This window comes from Adiantum capillus-veneris, chromosome 5, assembly GCF_014529385.1.
Source record: "Adiantum capillus-veneris isolate H3 chromosome 5, ASM1452938v2, whole genome shotgun sequence".
NCBI classification, from domain to species: Eukaryota; Viridiplantae; Streptophyta; class Polypodiopsida; order Polypodiales; family Pteridaceae; genus Adiantum; species Adiantum capillus-veneris.
In genome coordinates, this window is record NC_140935.1 from 37,531,001 (window position 1) to 37,552,533 (window position 21,533).

Sequence of the window (21,533 nt, forward strand, 5' to 3'; positions counted from 1 at the left end):
AGATATGCAAAATATTTCCAAGAGCTTATAAATATTCTCTTCTAGAGGATCCAAACATAGAAGAAGAGGAAGATCAATCATACATTATTGGTTGTGTAGAAGAAGGAAACGTGTCGGGCTATATAAATAGTTCTCACAGTACAAATGTCTGTCCCAACGTACGCTATACATTTGATCCAAATTTGCCACCTTGGCATAAATGCACCTCTTCACACATCAAGTCAGAAGAATATGGCCATGTATGCATTGAGACTATTTGTCAAGTTGAAGCAGGAGAAGAGTTGTTTGCTGACTATAACTTTACTTGACATTGTAAAGTATTGTACATGGATGGAAATCTCAAGTACATGCATCATTTTCATTTTTCATGGATGAAATCTCAAGTGAATATAACATTTGATTATTGTTTAGTTTATGCTCAACGAGAATCTAGAGTGCTCTTATGCTTTGTGTGTTGTCTAACATATTTGACTACCTTGGCCATAGAATCTTGATTCTACTCTAGATTTGTGATAAATCTTACCAAAATTTAATCAATGTCTAGGTTGGACAAGTGGTGGGGCTTCAAACATTACTGTCTTAAACAAGTGGAGTTATCTTACTTGAATAAGTGGTGGCCTTTGAATCCAAATCTAAGCCAAATCTCTAATTATTTTCTTGTAGTCTAGGTTGGACATTTGGTGGACCTTGTATCCATGTTTCCTCAACAAGGGTGGCTTTTAGTTTTCACTTTAAGTACTCATCTTTAATAAAGTGTAGGATGGAAAATGTTGAGTTAGTAGATTGTATTTTAGACAAGTGGTGTTTGGTGTACGAATGCTGAAAATGGTTGCAAGGATTCTAACAACGACTTTACCTTAAATAAATTTCTTACTAGGAGTTCTACATATAAATATGGTGAATAAAATTCTAGTGGTTTTGAGATACCATTTGTGTGTGTGTTTTCTTAGATTCACAAACTGGGATGGATAATGCTCCTATGGTTCAGTCAACAACTATAGAATCCATAGATTCTATGGTTTCTAAAGTGCCCAAGATGGATGATATTTCTATACTAGAGTCTAGTGTTGTGCAACTTGAGCAAGCTTCCAATAATGAGAACCAAGAAATCGATGCTTCAAAAATGCAACATACATCAAAAGAGACTGAAAAGTCCACTCACGAGCTATTGCCAATTGGTACTACGTCATGTAGCGTAGATGTTGAGAAATCCATGCTTACAATTATATTGGATTTAAATGGTCTATTGTTGAAACGTTCCCCTCAACCATCCTCACACCACAACTCAGTGCAAATGGATTCAAAAAGATATATTATACTCAGGCCAGGTTGCATCCAATTCTTGAAGACTATTTTACAAAGGTTTAATGTTGCAATTTGGTCGACAGCTACTAGGAATAATGTGTATCAAATCCTTGCAGCACTAAACAACTTAGCTGAGGATACATTGCCTTTCTTTGCAATTTGGTCGCAAGATGTTTGCTACACCGCTCAAACTCAAAAATTGTTTAGACCCGACAATCCAAACGTTGAGGCAATGTTCAAGCCTCTAGCCAAAATTGCCATGGGGTTTGAATGTGATCCACAAAGAACAGTGCTTATTGATGACTCTCCTTACAAGGGATGTATTTCACCAGCAAACAATTGCATTTTTCCACCACAATTTGATGCTGAGAAGATGGTTGACAATATGCTCTTGGAGGAGCTACTGCCATACTTGATTCAGCTTGATGAGAGAAGGGATGTGCGTGATTTAATTGCTTCTAATCGTTATGGACAACCTATAGTGACAAATGATAGTGAATACAAACAAATCATGGAGTATTGGAAGCAGAAAAATGATGTTTGGTCAGCTAAGGTGTTCTTTACAAGAAGAATACCACCTGCAAAAGGTGACAGAGATGAAACTATCATTGAAGATGCAAGTGACACAAGCCACCGCAATGAAATGAGAAGAGCCCAAATACAAGAGATCTTGGCAAAGGAGCGTACACCCATTGAAAGCATGAAGGCGTCACAATTGACCACTTTAGCTAGGCAATTGGGTTGTAACACAAAAGGAGTTTTGAAGGCAACCACAGCAAAGGCTTATATAAATAAGGTGAAAGCTGAGAACAATCTTCTAAGGCTGGATAGAAAGCAACCCTAAGGTACTAGTGACATGTCATATATTCTTGATACACATGCTTGAACACTCATGTGCATGGTATCTAACAAATCTTTCTTTTTATTCCTTCTTGCAGGATCTTACAAAGGATACTACTAGATGGAGCTCAATCAATAGAGATTTTGATATTTTTGCTCAAAATAATGAAGCAGTCACCTACATTTTTTGTTTATCAATTTCTTGAGAGACTTTATTTTAGTTTGTAATCATCAAATGAAATGAAAAGTATCCTTCTTATTAAGATTGTTGATCTTTTTCTTGTTCAAACCTTTCAATTGTGATTTATAGTTTTGTTAGCATGAGATTGTGCTTTTTTAGTTTGAAAAAAACTGTCAAAGATCCAAGTCTTTTTGGCTTTACTTAAGTTATTAATTGTGAAAGATCCAAGTCTTTTTGCTTTACTTAAGTTATTGATTGCCTATGTAATAGTCCTTAAAACAATATCGGATGGCTTTCTTACGCCCATGTCTCACATTGGTCTTTAGGTGAGACAAGTGGTGACCTTGAAAGTATGGTCTCATATCTCGATCAAGTGAAGAGACATGAAGCTTAAATATCACTACTATGTATCTAGTGTTAAACTCCATCAAGACAAAGACTAGATAGCCAAATTGCAGTCGAGTTTAAGTGAAAAATCCATTTGAGCTAAGGTAAAACTTATAGTGCCTCATTTTTCTAGGATTCTACCCCATCAAGGAAGTTAGAATCTAGCACAAACCAATTAAGACTCTTTTGGAGCCTAGATAGGACAATTCGTGGAACTTATGAAACTTATTATTGAGTTAGAGTCTAGTTTAGATAAGCAAAAGATCTTCAAACCAGCACTTGACTTTCTTACTATTCAATATTCAAAGTCCCTTGAGGCTAACAAATTACATACCCACTTGTAACCTAACTAATGAGTAATTATATAGATCTAAGCAAGTATATATAATGAGTCTTCAAACTAATAATCCAAGGGAAGAGAGTAGCAAGGTCCACTACTTGTCCAAGCTCAGCTCTAGACAACATAGAAAGATGCTAGTTCTACTAATTGTCTAATTATAGGCATGGAGAAATGATAGAAGGTTGACCACTTGTCCAACCTATCATCTCTAGTAAGATGGGAGGTTTGGCCTTAAGATTCACCATGTAACCAACCTATACATCATTGTATTATGAAGAGTAAAAAAGCAAAGCTCCACCACTTGTCCAAGCTAGTTCTAAAATCCACATGGAGATAAGCAAGCTCCACCATTTGTCGAATCTCTCTTCCATTAAAACATGAAAAAACTCATCTATGTTGTATAGGGGGACTTTTTTCCAAGGTCCACCACTTGTCCAAGCTAGGATCCCTAGTAGCACGAGTGGTTTGGTCTCAAGATACACCACTTGTACACTCTATGTCATTATATTAAGAAGAACTATGTATTAAGGTCCACCACTTGTCCAACCTATAAGGTTATATCTTAAATGGTATCCTTTCTCACCACTTGAAATGCCCATGATATGTTTTACACGGGGGTTTCATTCCAAGGTCCACCACTTGTCCAAGCTAACTCTATTCAAACATAGAGAGAAGCAAAGGTCCACCACTTGTCCAAGCTAACTCTATTCAAACATAGAGAGAAGCAAAGGTTCACCACTTGTCAAAGCTAGGCTCCGTTGAAGTATGGAGAGAAGTAACCTCCATCATTTTTCCAAGATAGGTGCCATTCAAACATGGAAAGAATCAAGATCTACCATGTCTCCGAGATTCTAGGCTCCATTGAAACACCCTAAAACCATGATATTTTGTACATGGGGTGTTTACATTCAAGGTCTACCACTTCTCTAACGTATTATACCTAGTAGCATGAGTGATTTAGTTGTAAGATTCACCACTTATCCACTCTATGTCATTATATTAAGAATAACTGGGTGTTAAGGTCCACCACTTGTCCAACCTATAAGGGTATATCTTAAATGGTATCCTTCACCACTTGTCAAGGTCCATCACCACTTGTCAAGGTCCATCACCACTTTTCCAACCTATAAGGTTATATCTTGAATGATATTTTTCCTCATCACTTGTAATGCCCATGCTATGTTTTACAAAGGGGTTTTGTTCCAAGACCCACCACTTGTCCAAGCTAACTCCATTAAAACATAGAGAGAAGCAAAGGTCCACCACTTGTCCAAGATAGGCTCCATTGAAACATGGAGAGAAGGATGATCCACCATTTCTCCAAGATAGGTTCCATTGAAACATTGAGAGAAGCAATCTCCACCATGTCTCCAAGCTAGGCTCCATTGAAATACCCTAAACCCATAATTTTGTACATGAGGGGTTTACATTCAAGGTCCACCACTTGTCCAACCTATTATCCCTAGTAGCAAGAGTGGTTTGGTCTCAAGATTCACCACTTGTCCACTCTATGTCATTATATTAAGAAGAAATATGTGTTAAAGTCCACCACTTGTCCAGCCTATAAGGTTATATTTTAAATAGTATCCTTTCTCACCACTTGAAATGCCCATGATATGTTTTACATGGGGGTTTCATTCCAAGGTCCACCACTTGTCCAAGCTAACTCTATTAAAACATATAGAGAAAGAAAGGTCCACCACTTGTCCAAGCTAGGCTCATTGAAACATGGAGAGAAGGAACCTCCACTGTTTCTCCTAGATAGGCTCCATTGAAACATGGAGAGAAATAAGCTCCACCATGCCTCCAAGTTGCTAGGCTCCATTGAAATACCCAATACCCATAATTTTTTGTACATGGGGGGTTTACATTCAAGGTTCACCACTTGTCCAACCTATTATCCCTAGTAGGGTTGGTCTCATGATTCACCACTTGTCCACTCTATGTCATTATATTAAGAGGAATTAGGTGTTAAGGTCCACCACTTGTCCAACCTATAATGTTATAGCTTGAATGGTATTTTTTCTCACCACTTGTAATGCCCATGACATGATTTACATGGGGGTTTTGTTCCAAGGTACACCACTTGTCCAAGATAAATCTATTGAAACATAGAGAGAAACAAAGGTCCACCACTTTTCCAAGCTAGGCTGCATTGAAACATGGACCTTAATACCAAATTATTTCTAGTAGCATGAGTGATATTTTGTACATGGGGCGTTTACATTCAAGGTACACCACTTGTCCAACCTATTTCCCTAGTAGGTTTGGTCCCAATTTCACCACTTATCCACTCTATGTCATTATATTAAGAATAATTGGGTGTTAAGGTCCACCACTTGTCCAACCTATAAGGTTATATATTGAATGGTATTTTTTCTCACCACTTGTAATGCCCATGATATGTTTTACATGGGGTTTTTGTTCCAAGGTCCACCACTTTTCCAAGATAACTCTATTCAAACATAGAGAGAAACAAAGGTCCACCACTTGTCCAAGCTAGGCTCCATTGAAACATGGAGAGAATGATGTTGCACCATTTATCCAAGATAGGCTGCATTGAAACATGGAGAGAAGCAAGCTTTATCATGTTTCCAAGCTAGGCTCCATTGAAACACTCTAGGGGGTTTTATTTCAAGGCCCACCACTTGTTTAACCTATTATCCCTAGTTGCATGAGTGGTTTGGTTTCAAGATTCACCACTTGTACACTCTATGTCATTATATTGTGTTAAGGTCCACCACTTGTCCAACCTATAAGGTTATATCTTAAATGGTATCCTTTCTCGCCACTTGAAATGCCCATGATATGTTTTACATGGGAGTTTCATTCCAAGATCCACCACTTGTCCAAGCTAACCATATTCAAACATAGAGAGAAACAAAGGTCCACGACTTGTCCAAGCTAGGCTCCATTGAAACATGGAGAGAAGGAACCTCCACCATTTCTCCTAGATAGGCTCCATTAAAACATGGAGAGAAGTAAGTTCCACCATGTCTCCAAGATTCTAGGCTCCATTGAAATACGCAAAACCCATGATATTTTGTACATGTGTGATTTACATTCAAGGTCAACCATTTCTCCAACCTATTATCCCTAGTAGGTTTGGTCTCACAATTCACCACTTTTCCACTATATGTCATTATAATAAGAGGAATTGGGTGCTAAGGTCCACCACTTGTCCAGCCTATAAGGTTATACCTTGAATGGTATTTTTTCTCACCACTTGTAATGCCCATGACATGCTTTACATGGGGGTTTTGTTCCAAGGTTCACCACTTGTCCAAGCAAATTCTATTGAAACATAGAGAGAAACAAAGGTCCACCACTTTTCCAAGCTAGGCTCCATTGAAACATGGACCTTAATACCAAATTATTCCTAGTAGCATGAGTAATATTTTGTACATGGGGGGTTTGCATTCAAGGTCCACCACTTTTCCAACGTACTTTTCCTAGTAGGTTTGGTCGGAAGATTCACCACTTGTCCACTCTATGTCATTATATTAATAATAATTGGGTATTAAGGTCCACCACTTTTCCAACCTATAAGGTTATATATTGAATGGTATTTTTTCTCACCACTTGTAATGTCCATGATATGTTTTACATGGGGATTTTGTTCCAAGGTCCACCACTTGTCTAAGCTAAATCTGTTCAAACATAGAGAGAAACAAATGTGCACCACTTGTCCAAGGTAGGCTCCATTGAAACATGGAGAGAATGATGCTCCACCATTTATCCAAGATAGACTCCATTGAAACATGGAGAGAAGTAAGCTCCACCATGTTTCCAAGATGCTAGAGTCCATTGAAATACCCAAAACCCCTGATACTTTGTACATGGGGGGTTTACATTCAAGGTCCACCACTTGTCCAACCTATTATCCCTAGTAGCATGAGTGGCTTGGTCTCAGGATTCACCACTTGTCCACTGTATATCATTATATTAAGAAAAAATGGGTTTCCATATCTAAATGGATCTTTGCTTGGATAAGTGGTAGACCTTGAGACCTAAATACCCATTCTACACTAGAGCATTGGTTAAGCCTTATACACTTCAAGAATACCTTTAACAACAAGTAGTAGTTACTAGTTGACTTAAGTCTAGTTGAACTCCATGGTATTGAGACTAAGAGAGAGTGTAGCATAAAAAAGAGTCAGGATTTTAATTTGACTTTCTTTCTATTAATGAGTAGATCATAGATGGATTTTGGTATCTAATAAAACCTTAGGGTAGACAATGTAAAACTCATGTCTATTGTTGTGTTTGCATTAAGTGTTCTTGTTCTTTAATTTCAGAACCATTACAGAAAAATGGATTGGCTATATGCTGGCATAAATTGAAGAAAACTATTGAATTACCCATCCAACCTCCTCCAAGACCTTGTCCAAGGAATGAATCACCTCCTTATCACCTACCACTTGGTTTCAAGGACATCAAAAGAGTACTTATCTTGGATCTAGAGGGGTTACTTCTCAAGACATTTGAAATGAAACATGGAGATTATATGCCATCTTGGGCTCAACACATGCGACTTGTGGAGGACAAAGATGAAGTTTATCATGTGGTGCGACCAGATGCACAAAGTTTTTTGGATTTTTGTGCTGAATACTTTGAGCTATGGATATGGAGTTGCTATAACTTAACAAGGGTGCAACGCATCACACAAAAGTGTTTTCCTGAGCAGTATACCAAGTTCAAGGTGTTTATGAGTAACAAAAATTGCCAAAATCCAAATATCATGTTAGGATTTACAAGGGTTTATCACAAAAATCTGAGTGATATTTGGAAGATATTTGAGGATTTGGATGCAAACAATACCTTAATTTTTGATGACACTCCATATAGGGTGATGTGGAACATGCCAGGGACATATCTTATATTTCCAAAGATGTGGAGGCAAACTTCCGAGCAACTTCAAAACTTCTTGCAGAGAACCATAATTCCATGGTTGGTAGGATGGTTGTATGCAAGAGATAAGAGAGTCTATACATACAACACAATTGTAAATCAGTATAGTGATTCTGAGACAAATTATGTCCTTGGTGTGTACTTGTCAACACGAAAGCATTGAATAAATATGGCTATAAGATGCTTTTTTTATTCTAGTGTGTATCTTTCAACATTTGTATAATTTGATATAGTCTTTTTTTTTTTTTTAAAGGTGTGTCAATTTTATGAACACTTGAATGGAGTGCACCCTACTCTAAGGGGACTTCAATGTACTATTGGAGTGCATCCTATTGTAAGGGGACTCTGATGTATTGCTAGAGTGCACCCAAATTTTTGGGGACTCATTTTTTATTTGATTGGGGCCTATGTTGGGTCATATAGTAAAAGAAATTCATTTTTTGTCAATTCATATCGAGGTTGCATTTATTTGGAACTATGAAATAATTGATGTTTGATGTCAAAATAAAACTTGTAAGTGTGGATCAGAGAATTCATGGACTTTAAATATGTGAGGCATCTTTTTCTTGGGCACAAATGTTTGCTTCAAGAATTTTGTCATTACATACTTTATGTGAAAGAGTTTTAGAACCTAAAAGACTTTGAAAACAAAACTATGGAATCTAAGTGCATGTATTCTTGAATGGCTTGAAAGTTGATGTATACATGCATGTCGCCTTGATGAAGATTTAGATCTGACAAGATGGAAAGATATAATTCTTGGACGTTACCTTTGTCAATTTGGTAATAACATATTTAACTTTCTTTTAATATGGGTGGAAAATATATTATTATGTGCATTTGGAACCTAATTGCTTGACCTTCAAACCAAGATTCCTATGTTATTTTTTCATATACTTTTTTGTACTGAATTAAGATTGTGGATGCAAGGTCCACGACTTGTTCAAGCTAGATCTAAGAAAGTATATATACTGAGTCTTCAAACTAGTAAACCAAGGGAAGAGAGAAGCAGGGTCCATCACTTGTCCAAGCTCATCTCTAGACAACATAGAGAGATGTTATGTCTACTAATTGTCCAATATAGTCATGGAGAAATGATAGAAGGTTGATCCACTTGTCCAACCTATCATCTCTAGTAAAATGGGAGGTTTGGCCTTAAGATTCACCATGTAACCAACATATACTTCATTGTATTATGAAGAGTAGAAAAGAAAAGCTCCACCACTTGTCTAAGGTAGTTCCAAAATCAACATGGAGAGAAGAAAGCTTCACCATTTGTCCAAGATAGGTTCCATTAAAACATGGAAAACCTCATATATGTTGTACATGGAAGCTTTTTTCCAAGGTCCACCACTTGTCCAAGCTAGGATCCATTAAAACATGGATAGAAACAAGGCTCCACAACTCGTCCAACCTTTATAGCTGCGAAGTGTACCGGTTGTCTAAACTAGGCATGGGAAAATAATAGAAGGTCCACCACTTATCCAATATATTATCTCTAATAGCATGGGAGGTTTGGTCTCAAGATTTAGGAATTGGCTGACCTGTATTTCATTGTATTATGATGAATTTGGTTTTAAAGTCAACTACTTATCCAAGCTATGAGTTTATATCTTGAATGGTATTCCTTCCCATCACTTAGAAAACCAATGATATGTTGTACATGGGAGGGTTTGTTACAAGGTCCACCACTTGTCCAAGCTAGTTTCATCGAAACATGGATGAAGACAAGCTCCACCATTTGTTAAATCTAGACTCCATTGAAATCTATAAAATCCATTCTATGTTGTACATGGGGTTTTTGTTTTAAGGTCCAACACTTGTCCAAGCTAAGATCCATTGAAACATGGAGTAGAGAAACACTCCACCACTTGTCCAAGCTAGGCAATATTGATAGTAGTTGGTTTATTTTGAAGATCCACCACGTGTCTAAGCTAACTCTATTGAAACATAGAGAGAAGCAAAGGTCCACCAACTGTTCAAGCTAGGCTCCATTGAAACATGGACAGAAGCAAGCTCCACCATTTCTCCAAGATAGACTCCATTGAAACATGGAGAGAATCAAAGGTCCACCATTTCTCCAAGCCAAGATCTAGTTGTCCAACCTATAAGGTTATATCTTAAATGGTAATCTTTCTAATCACTTGGAATACCCATGATATGTTTTACATGGGGGTTTTGTTCCAAGATCACCACTTGTCCAAGCTAACTCTATTGAAACATAGAGAGAAGCAAAGGTCCACCACTTGTCCAAGCTAGTCTCCATTGAAACAAGGAGAGAAGCAAGCTCCATCATTTCTCCAAGATAGGCTAGCATGGATAAGTGCACCTTGAAACCAACCTTCCTATGAGGCAATAGAGCATATGCTACATATTTTATGTATGCCCCATGCCTCAAATTAAGAAGTTATAGATTAGAAGTGGACCTTGCTTAAATGTCACATGCAATAAATTAAGGAAAAATAGCCAAGTGGATTGTATTCCTCAATGGATCCTTGCTTTCACAAGTTGTGAACCTTGAGTCACTTTTACATTAACTTGGACAAGTGGTGGACCTAGAAACCAAGCTCTCCATGTTGAGATAAGTTGTAGGTAGGACAGTAGAACATAGACAACGATAATTGATGCAATATACTCCTCTCCTAATAATCCAATTGATTGAAACCATGATATTTTAGTTGTTTTCATTGTGTATTGTATGTGCATAAAGTGGAATGAGACCTTAAGAAAACTCAAATTTTTGACAAAATCTCTATATTTTATACATGATATATTGAAAGTTGTCCAACCTGGGAATTGGGATTTTCCCACTTTACCTAATATGGTCTTTGTTGTCGAGGAGGGCCTGAATGTTGTGGCTTTTTGTTGTTGTAAGGGCGTGAGTTTCTTGTCATAGTGACAAGTGATGTGGACTTCTGCGAGCTGCTAGTGTGGTCGCAAAGCCTTTCCTCCTGATGGATCTTAGCTACAAGATTTTGTAGCTGCAAGTTAGCCATGGTTGCTTGTTTAGTGATAAAGGCTCTCCATGATGCAGGTAAAGAAGCCAATAAGAGCATAATTTGAAGCTCTTTAGGGATGAGAAGACCTGAGATAAGTACTTCATCTAGAATTATTTGCCATGTCTCCAAAACCTTGGAGGATGACTGACCCTCTTGCATGGTAGTGTTTACCAATTTCTTGATCAGGGAAACTTGGTAGACGAGGTCAATGTGCTCATAGTTCTTCTCGAAAAACTTGCAAATGGCGCTATCAGTAGTTATCTTTTTCACCATTTGGACTTGCTGATCTTGGAAATGGAGAATGAGCTCCATCTTGGCACTATTGTTTCTACTATGCCAAGTATTGTAGATGTCATTGAAGTATGTTGAATCTTCGTCTTCGGGGTGGTTAGGTTGCTCTTCGACTCTTGACATGACATCCCAAAGTTGAAGCTGCGTGAGGTAAAGCTCCATCCGAATCTTCCAACTTGGTATTTTGTGCCGTTAAGCTTGTCGATAATGTAGCGGGGCTTGTAGATGGATGCAGAAGATGAAGAAGCTAACTCGGACATCTGTCGAGGTTCTAGATTCCTTGAAAAGAATGGAGAGTGAGGCTTAGAGTGTGGGCTATAGAGATGGATTACTCTTAGCTCTAATTAGAAAAACTAGTCTTGAGTTCTATCGCTTTGATACCATGTGAGAACTTAAAGATTAAGTTAAATGTGATAAGTATCATTGTTAATTAACACTAGAATGGTAACAGGACACTTTTATGTCCTTGGACACTTTTGTGTCCTGTTAAGTGACCATTTTGCTTGAATTATTTGAAGAGTATGAAAATGAATTTCTAGGTGCTATATATCCACAAAGTTGCCTTATGAGCTGAAAAAAACTTAGCAATTTTCTTGGAGTATCGATATCACCATTAACCTTACTTGTGCACAACATTTTTGAACCTAAATTGTGTGAAAAAACGGGTCCTGTTTTTGGCTTTTTTTCAAGTTTTGGCAACTATACCACTCTAAACTTCATGTTTGTGAGGTTTAGATGGCTAGAGGTTAGGACTTCATAGTTCTCAACATGTTTTGATGCTTGTAGGGGGAGCTAAGTGTTAAAATTAAAAGTTATGACCAATTTACAAGAATTGCATAATCCTGTTTTTTGGCCAAAATTAGCACTTTTATGAATGTTTTGGTGCCTTTCTTGATATCCAAATTCAATTTTGATTGTGTAAGTGTAATGTATAACATAAAGCTAATCTTTCTTGAGTTTTGGGGGACCTAATATGCTATATAGCATAGTATATGATGATGGTTGAGTTTTTTGATTGCTGAAGAATACGATACATTTTAGAGTAGCAAGTATAACTTTATCAATATTGCTAGTTTCTTAGGCCAATTGTGTGTATTTTGTAGGTAGTAACCATATCTAATCATAGACTACAAACTTGGCTAGATATTGAGTAGTTTCTATGGGTTTCTAGAGGTCATAATGCTAAACCTAGTTTTTTCATGTTTGCTATATTTAGCACTTTATCATTGCCCCCAAGGTTCCAATTGTAAGAGATCCATTATCCTTTCGACATGCTCCATGGCTCATTTTGGATCCAAAGGCCCAAAGGGAACTAAGAAAACATGTATATAGTATCTGTATTGAGCGTGACTATAGAAACTTTGATGATAGGTCCGCAAAATGGCAAAAATGCAACTTTTTTGTACCTATTTCTTTTGCCCAAAAGAAAATTAGTGAGGTAAAAGCAACCATATGTTTTGGTCACCAACCCATTGAAGTTAACGGGGCATTTTATCTCATGTCCTACAAAAATCCCCACTCTTATTTATATGCAATCAACCGTAAGAAATTGTTGTTTTGGGCAAAATGCACTTCTCCATCAACTTTGGAGGCTTGTAGTGACCAAGGGATGAGAAAAATTACAAGTTTCTCATTTTTTCCGTATGTAGTAGTTATTTAACTATAAGCTCATGAAAGGATTTTTCAAAATGAATGGATCTACTATGGTTTTGGAATTTTTTCCCAAAACCCAAAAAGGACACTTTTATGTCCTGTTAGGTTACCATTCTAGTGTTAATATGCTAATGTCAAGACATAAGAGAGTGCAAGATAGAAATAGAGCAATGACAATATATTTCCATTGAATGGAGAAAGAACACCTTGTTACAAATGAGGGCAGCTAATGGGATTTATATACAAGTTGAGGGAGTGAGGATTATCCATCACATGTGAATTATAGGTTGGTGGGAATAGACACATGTTGAGACTTACATAGGTGGAAGGGGTCCATGTGGGAATTAGGTGTAAGGACTTTGGGAATAGAGGTACGTGGAAAGAAGTCCACACTTAATAAAGTAATAAGTTACTTTTACAAAAATTGGTAAGATCCCATAATTGATGGTCTAGACGGACGAAGCTAGACCAGGGAACAAACACCGAATGCATGAAGTAGACAACAAAAATAATCTTGCAGTAGACCCATTTGAAAGGTTACACTTCAAAATGCAATGTGGGTGGACGATATTATAGGCTCATTTAGTAACGTGATCACCTCCAATACTCACTCGTGTAAATTTGTGACAACATTGCAGTTGCTCTAGTAACACATACATTGACTCCCTACGATATATGACTTGGATGTGGAGCCCATGGTGTCATAGATGACTACTACACTAGATGACACCACACCAATGGTTGTTATGGAAAATTACCTACAAATTTACCTTCTCCAAGTTTGATCTCTTGGGATGTATAGCAATTTTTACAAGAAGATAACAAGGCAAGCAAGAGGCAGCACCGCTTTGTTAAGCGCTGCTTACTTTGTTGCAGACGAACTCTCCTTTCAACTCAATGATGGTAAGCCACCTCCTCCCTCTGAGTTTGGTCCTATTTAGACTAGGTGGTGAAGATGATAGCATTGCCTATTGATAACGAGATAACATTGTTGTTCGCCTATATTTGGATGAAGCACAAGGTCAAATATATGGCTTGAGATGTGCTTCTGACCGAGTGTCCTATCTCCATCACTGGAGTCAATCCAGTGGCAACATAAGTCCATGACAACTTAAAGGTAATGACTTCTTCTTGTGCAACTCCAATCCTTGAAACAAAAAGGTAACTCCAACACTAGACTAAAAGCATAAGTTCCTCTCCAACACTGGAGAAGAAAACAAGTATACGGGGGAAGGGCATGTTCCCTACAGTTTATAAAAATTGGGTGAGGATGGTGCCACCTCCCCGCCATACTCACGTATGTTTGTTTTTTTTTTTTGGGGGGGGGGGGGCACAAGCATCCTATGCATATAATGCATCTCTATAATGCATTTACAAATTGTTATTCCGTAACTTGCTTAAAACATCAACTTACTCCTAATTTTAATCTTGTGGCAAGGTCGTTGAGGTTTTGATGCAGCTTCAAGAAGTTAGGCCATAGAGCCTTGAGCACAAGCAACAATATGACAATCAAGGTACACTAACACTCCACTCTTTCAATTAGTTTCAAGGTACACTTAAAAACCCCTATGCAACCAATCAAGTCACACTAGTTTGGACACTCATTTTGATGGTTGCACACATTGTAGTGTGGTGGGTCCAAATCCTTCCTTACTAAGGCCCATGTCACACAAATCCGTTGGGATGTGAGTGTAGTTGAATTGGCCCAATCACGAGTACTGCCCTTATTTTTCATGTCACATAGGGCAGTGGCCTTCCTCCAATCTGCAAGCCTGGCATGCCAAGTCATGGATGCATAGAAAGAAATTTCATCTCGCGGGTAGTACCCAACCTCCACTCGTCGAATGCATAAAGCAACTCGTTCTTTGGTATTGGCCCAGCTTTACTCCTATTTTACTCTCCTTTTCAAATAGATCCATTTAAACCTCGCAAGACCAACAGAAGTATATATGCTTTTGACAGAGCTATCATATAATCGCCTTCTAGATGCCTCCCATCTTGCTTACAGGGTTCTCATCACATGTGCATAGGCACTTGGTTGTGGATTGGCCACCTATACACCTGCCAGGTAGTGACTCTAGGCACATTTAAGGCTTCTCTAGCATTTCACCCATTTTCTCCATGTTTATGGTTGAGGGACTTTTCTCTGGGGTAGTGGATATTTTTGGGTTTCTTGTCCAATCTCACCCTATGTTGCATATTTACGTAGCCTAAGGCATCCTCTCACCGCTTTCCTTATCATTGTAGAGTTTTCCATCTAGAGTTTTTTAGCTTGTCATCTTTTTCAATATGTCTTCCCCTTGCGGTGCTTCATTGTTGTCTCTCCTCTTCCTTTGTGCACTCTGACATGGTATTAGAGTAGGAGTTGTGACTAAATCTGGTATCGCCTACCTAGAGGGCCTACAGGTTGAGTTTTAATTGCAAATAAGTGCCTCTCCAACTATGTTTTGTGTGCTTCCCACCTATGCTTTGGTGCATGAAGCCTCTCTTATTGCCTCCCTAGTCTTCTCATCTCATCCTAACGCCCGTTACCCACCCTGTCTCCCTCCTTCTGATAATCGCATTTTTTTTAATCGAGTTGAGGGGGTTGGCTTGTGTTTTTTTCCATGCCAGGGCCCACCCTTGCGTTTTGTGATCCCTTTATGAGTGCTTCCTATAGTGGACCCTGTAATCAAATTTAATTTTTGGTCTACTTAAATTGGCTTTCTATTACTAGAATTGACCACTCTAAAGAGACAACATAAAAATAGTGAAAAGACCAAGGGATGCATCTGTGGTAGAAAAGTTCTGTTGATGGCCAGGATGCCTCAAAAAAAAAGCTACTCCAAAGTGCTTAGAGAATCCATTTTGGATTTTGATGTGATTTTACAAGATCACAAAAACATTAAAGTGGAACATGCACACCTCTAGAGTGAGAGAAATGACCACCCGGAAAAAATATGGGCATCTGCACAACAAAAAAGGGAGCAGAGAATTTTTTTTATGCTGGATTGTGGGACAAGCAACCTCCAAGGCCCCTCAACCCTTTATTTAGAGCTACAGACCATGCCTTTCTACCAAAAATAGGAGATACATAGGTCTAGAAAGAGAAGGGGATTCAAGTTTTCTTCTTTAGGGGTGATCTAACCTCAGTTTCTCAAGCAAGAAGGCTCATCTCATAGCTATCTTGATCTACTTTCTTGCCTGCATGAGTTTTCCATAGCTACAAGCTCCATTATGCTATAGTATGTATGCAAGCAGGATACTATCTTCTATCACGTACATACTTCCTCTTCCCCTCAATCTCTGAAGGTCCCTTGACTGTATGAGTGTTTGAGGCTTTGTGTCTGAGAGCAATGCCACTTCATCACACGTTATGATTCCAAAATTTGGAGCTCCTATCCCCTTCTTTCGAGAAGTTTATGTTGTGCAAGTCATGTATTCACTCCAGGTCTCTCTTGCATGGAGAATCTTTAATACAAAGTTCGTTGGAGGGGGTCCCAAGCAATCCCTCCCTCTTTTCGGGTCTAATTCTCATTCTCATTCTCATTCTCATTCTCTCTCTCTCTCTCTCTCTCTCTCTCTCTCTCTCTCTCTCTCTCTCTCTCTCTCTCTCTCTCTCTCTCTCTCTCTCTCTCTCTCTCTCTCTCTCTCTCTCTCTCTCTCTCTCTATATATATATATATATATATATATATATATATATATATATGGTGTGCATGTATGATTTATCTAGCAGCTATTACACAATTTTAGCAACTTGATTTTCTAATATAATATCACTCTTATTAATCTCAAATCCCGTTGCATAATTCCAATTCTTTGGCACGTGTTGCGGGTTCCTCCCAAGCTCGTTCGGAGGTGTTTCCTTTATAGGACACGTGTTGCGGGTTCCTTTGTTTCCCTCCTACTTCATAGGTGACTTTCCCTATTTGTGCATTGGAATTCACGTTTTTTTTGGCACAGTGCTCAAAATCTCATTGACTTTTGCTTCGGTTCGACACTTGAGACTTGTGGATCCTTGTACTTTTCTATAGTTATGGTGGCTTCTCATCCTACAATGCCAATCGTCTAGAGCTCCGAGAAGTTAGACAGCCCCAACTTTGCCATCTAGAAGATTGATAGGCTAGGCTAGGTTGAGGAGGAAACACTAATGTGCGATTCATGACTTCAACTAGTCTTGTTTACAAAATTACAATGATGTTGTCATTACCGTATAAGCACATACATAGCTTAATGATCTTGTGGTGGAAAATACAAGAGAGGAAAACTATACAATGTTGGAGCCTTCAAGGTTTTAGATCCACCCAATGAGGATCTTCAAGGTTTGTGGAGAAAGAAGAAGGTTCACTTGTACCCAATGCTTATGGTGCCTACCTAAATGCTTATGGTTCTTGCTTGTTGTCCCAATCTCTACAAAAAATCCAGAAGATGAGCCCCAAAATGTTTCTTTATCTACTATGTGGAAACGGCTCCTGAGACTAAAAACTCTCTGGGAAAGACCTCTTGGGAAGAAGGGCACTAGGTGCTCTCTGTGTGAAGGGGCAATGGCACAAGGGGCTATATGAACTAGCATTGGCAAACCCAAACCAGAAATTCCATTTTAGAGCTTTTGGCCCTTTTAGAAAAGGTTGGAATCCAGAAGTGGTGTGAGCGTGTGAAATACCGCTTACAAACCCGAATGGAAATTTGAAGCCATTTGAGCACTTTTATGAAATCCATCTATGCTCCCCTTCCCAAAATTAGGTTACGCAAGACATAAACATGACTTGCCAAATATAACCAGTCTTAATCAAACTAATCACCAAGACCAAGCACCTTTCACATGGATATACTCAAAAATAGCAATAGTTGACGTTACCAAGGCATTGGTTTCCCCTCACAAACCTAAAGCTAGGGATCTATCTAGTGGTTCCTAATCAAGCCCAAATACAGAGATTAGGGGCTTTGATGAGAGCTAAAATAGATATCTATACACAAATGATCATGGTACCTAATGAAAGCACTGCAATTGATTAATTAGCAAAAAATTAGAGGTAGGAGAGGTCCAATTGGTCTAGCACAGAGAAGGATAAATACAATGCACCTACACACACATACAGTAATCAATCCTAATTACCCAACAATGGTAGTGGATTTATGGAATGACCATGAACATGCCAAAATGTAACGCATTGAACAATGACTAAAATACTTATTAGAAGAGGGAAATTAACTAAAGATGAAGTGTGTAACAACAATGTCTAGCATAGATGGAGTAGGAGCGAGGAGAGTGATTAGGAGGCACTAATCACCATTATGATTATGATACCACTTGATAGGTGTTGGGGTAACCCTCCTCATGGGCACCTCTTCTTCTTCTCCTATGACCAATGAGCATGACCAAGAGGTACGACATATGACCCATTTCACATAGTGCATAAGGGAAGCGTAGATACTTTTGCCAAAAGTTGGAAATGCATGAACATAGATGCCACACAGGCACCCACGAGTTCTCTTGGTGGATTCTATCTCCCTACAACCTCACAGATGATGTCACCTCTCCTCCATCTCCCATGCCCTTTATAAGAGCACCTCGCTCCTTTTGATCATTGAAGGGTTATGATAGTTCATGTTGGCATGTGCCGTAGTATAGTGGATGCACCAGCATAATTTGTCAAATCCAAGAAGAGTATGACCCGGCTAGGGCATGGAAACACACAACAGACGCTTGTGTGTGCCACATAGAGGATTAGGATGGGAAATCTAGCTAATGACAAGGAGACCTACGAGCTAGCATGCTACTTCTCTACCATTCGGTCTAATCGCGCACACACAAGAGCTTAATCATGCTCATAGCTCATCAACCACTAACCACTCACTAATCAAGCACACACACACATAAACAAGCATAGCCAAGCCACACAAGGACACACACTAACTACACTGATCTACACACACATAAGCATGCCTAACAAGAGAGGGAACTTGATTAAAAGAGAGAAATTAACACACAAAATCAGCCATGAATCATGTATTAATTAAGCACAGATTACATGGATGCGTAGGTGAGGGAGGAGGGGTTAGAGTTTAGCTAGAGCCGACACCGAATACGCCAACACACACATGTAGTGAGGTTGACTCCATAGCCATCTCCTTCTTCACAACTCCATAGCCAAGAGCTTGCTCTCTTGAAAAGTAAGTCTCGCCCACAGCGACTGTAAAAAAGTGACATTCACATTGGTGCATTTGACATATATACTTCCTAGGATTTTTAGAAGTGGTCGGGCGCCCAAATGGCCAGACTCACTTATCTGATGTCTACACTACCTAGGCTCCAAGATTAGCACAAATGTTACAAGTTAGAACTCCGAAGGAGCCCAATACACAATTGCAATCCGCTCTTGGGGTCTTTTGAGGGGAATTTACATAAAACATAGGTGTCTATCGACGATGACCGTAACTCCTTTTGATTGCATCGGATCCTTATCTTCTCCGCATCTTCCAATGATCTTCACTTCATCTTCGTCTTAGCATCACATCCACATCCTCTCTTATCAACATCACTTACTGAAATAGTAAATATGGCATAGACCTTCATGGTAAGGTACCGTTAACCACTGCTGTTTAACACTCCCCCCATCCGATTGAAGTGCACATCCTTGTGCACTCTTGGTTTTTTGCATAGTGGGACGGTTGGTGTCAGAGGGGAGTGTTTATTCTGGTGGGTTTGAGGGTGGTGGGATGTGTTTTATGGTGATTGGAATTAAAGGGTCAATTGTGAAGTGAATTTTGGCTGAGTGTAAAAGTAAAATAAAAGTAAAAATAAGAGGTGTATTTACACTATATTAGGGTGTTAATACCTAGATTACCAATGAGGAAAAACCACGTGGGAAAGAAATTCCCAATGGGATACTTGCATTAAAAATTATTACTGTTCTTAGGCCCTGGGTGGCTTAATTCTTGTGAACTAAGGTACGTTAATAATATAGGCTACTGAATGAATGTGAGTGAACAATAAAAGTAGCCTTTGTCAAGTGTTGCGTCTTTGTTGTTGCACAGGTGATGCGAGTTGTCCTCCTTGCTGGTACCTGTAAGGTGAGTGCATGGGTGGAACACAAAAAATGTGCCGAATGCAAATGCCCAATGATGGGACATTCTATATGCTTGCACATATATATGCATGGAAAACAATATGTTTTGCAAGAAGAGTTTAAATGGGTACTTCCAGGAGTGAATGTAGCTAGAGAAGCAAAATTAAATTTGACTTCAAGAGTTGCCATTACTCACAAGAAGGGCTTTTGATGCTCGAGGTTTTTGCACTCTCCTCACTGTGTACATGTGCGTGAGTGTTTTTTTGGACTACTCCACTATTCCACCAATTAAAATGATAGAATTTGACTCTTATGTGCGTGAGTGTTTTTTTGGACTACTCCGCTCTTCCACCAATTAAAATGATAGACTTTGACTCTTATGTGCAGCTATCCAGCATGAGCGACTGAATTTTACAATATGCTAAACTCTTCCAGCTTGAGCTATAGTCTAAAGATCTAGACTCATAGACCACAAAAAATATTAGGACATGAAGCTTGGGTTTGACGCTTTGGTCATTTAGTGGCTCAGCTGCAAACGCTTGACAATGCCTCAAGTGTTTTTTGCACCTGGGCGACTTGACTTTTTGTTCAAAGAGCTTTTACCTTGTAGTAGGATTTTTGTTGAGCTCTTTGTTTTCCTGTTTCTTGAGAAGATTGGCTAGCTCCACTAATCGTGATACTTTTTGGCCCGTCTTTGTAGCTATCTTGAGAGTCGGAGATGACTTCAACCTTTTGCTTGTCTTTATGTTGCATTTTAGGTACCCATATGTATCTGCTTCTTGGTGTAGGCTTTGCTTGGCAGATTCCTAAATGGTTGGCTGGCTCATTGTTTTCTGTGTTATTTTCTTCAAGATCCAGTCTTGAAATGGAAGAATTTGGGCTTGGTGCCTTGGGTAACCGTTTGCTACTTGTGTAGTATCCTTGTGCTTGAAGAATATTAGATGGCACGATCCATGATGTTGATGAAAGTGCATCCAAGTATACAAGTTGTGTGCCATCCACGGGAATGAATGGTGGGGGATTCCCTTGTCGAGGTGTAGGCCTTCTAGATGTGAACTTATTCTGGTAACTTTTTCTAGCCTTATCATTCAATCTCCGCTTTGAAAATGGATGTGAGCTTATCTTGTGGTTGAGTTGCTTTGTTTTGAAGCCATTCTCTGCTGCATAGGCTGAATTCTTTGGTTTTGGTAACCGAATCTTGACTTGTCCTGTGTAATAGCCTTGCTCGGCTAAGTTGTACTGGGACGCAACCCATCCCATGTGTTTTTCTTGTATTCTCTAGCTAGCTCGATCTATCCAAACTGGATCCTTGACTTTGATCTCTTGTGTAGCAATGTAAACTTTGGCTGGCTTTTGACAACGTTCTCGCAGTGTTGGGTACTTTGGTTGAAAGATCTTCTTGTGACTATGTTTTTGACCTTGAAGCATGTTGGCTTTTGAGGTAAGAGGCTTTGTCTTGTACTTGTGTAGGTTGGGCTAGAGACTTTGACAGAAGGGAAGTCTTTTGCTGGTAGGACATTTGCGGGCTTACTTTAGCTTTTCCTTTGTCAGCAGCCGAGAATCTTTAACCTGCTA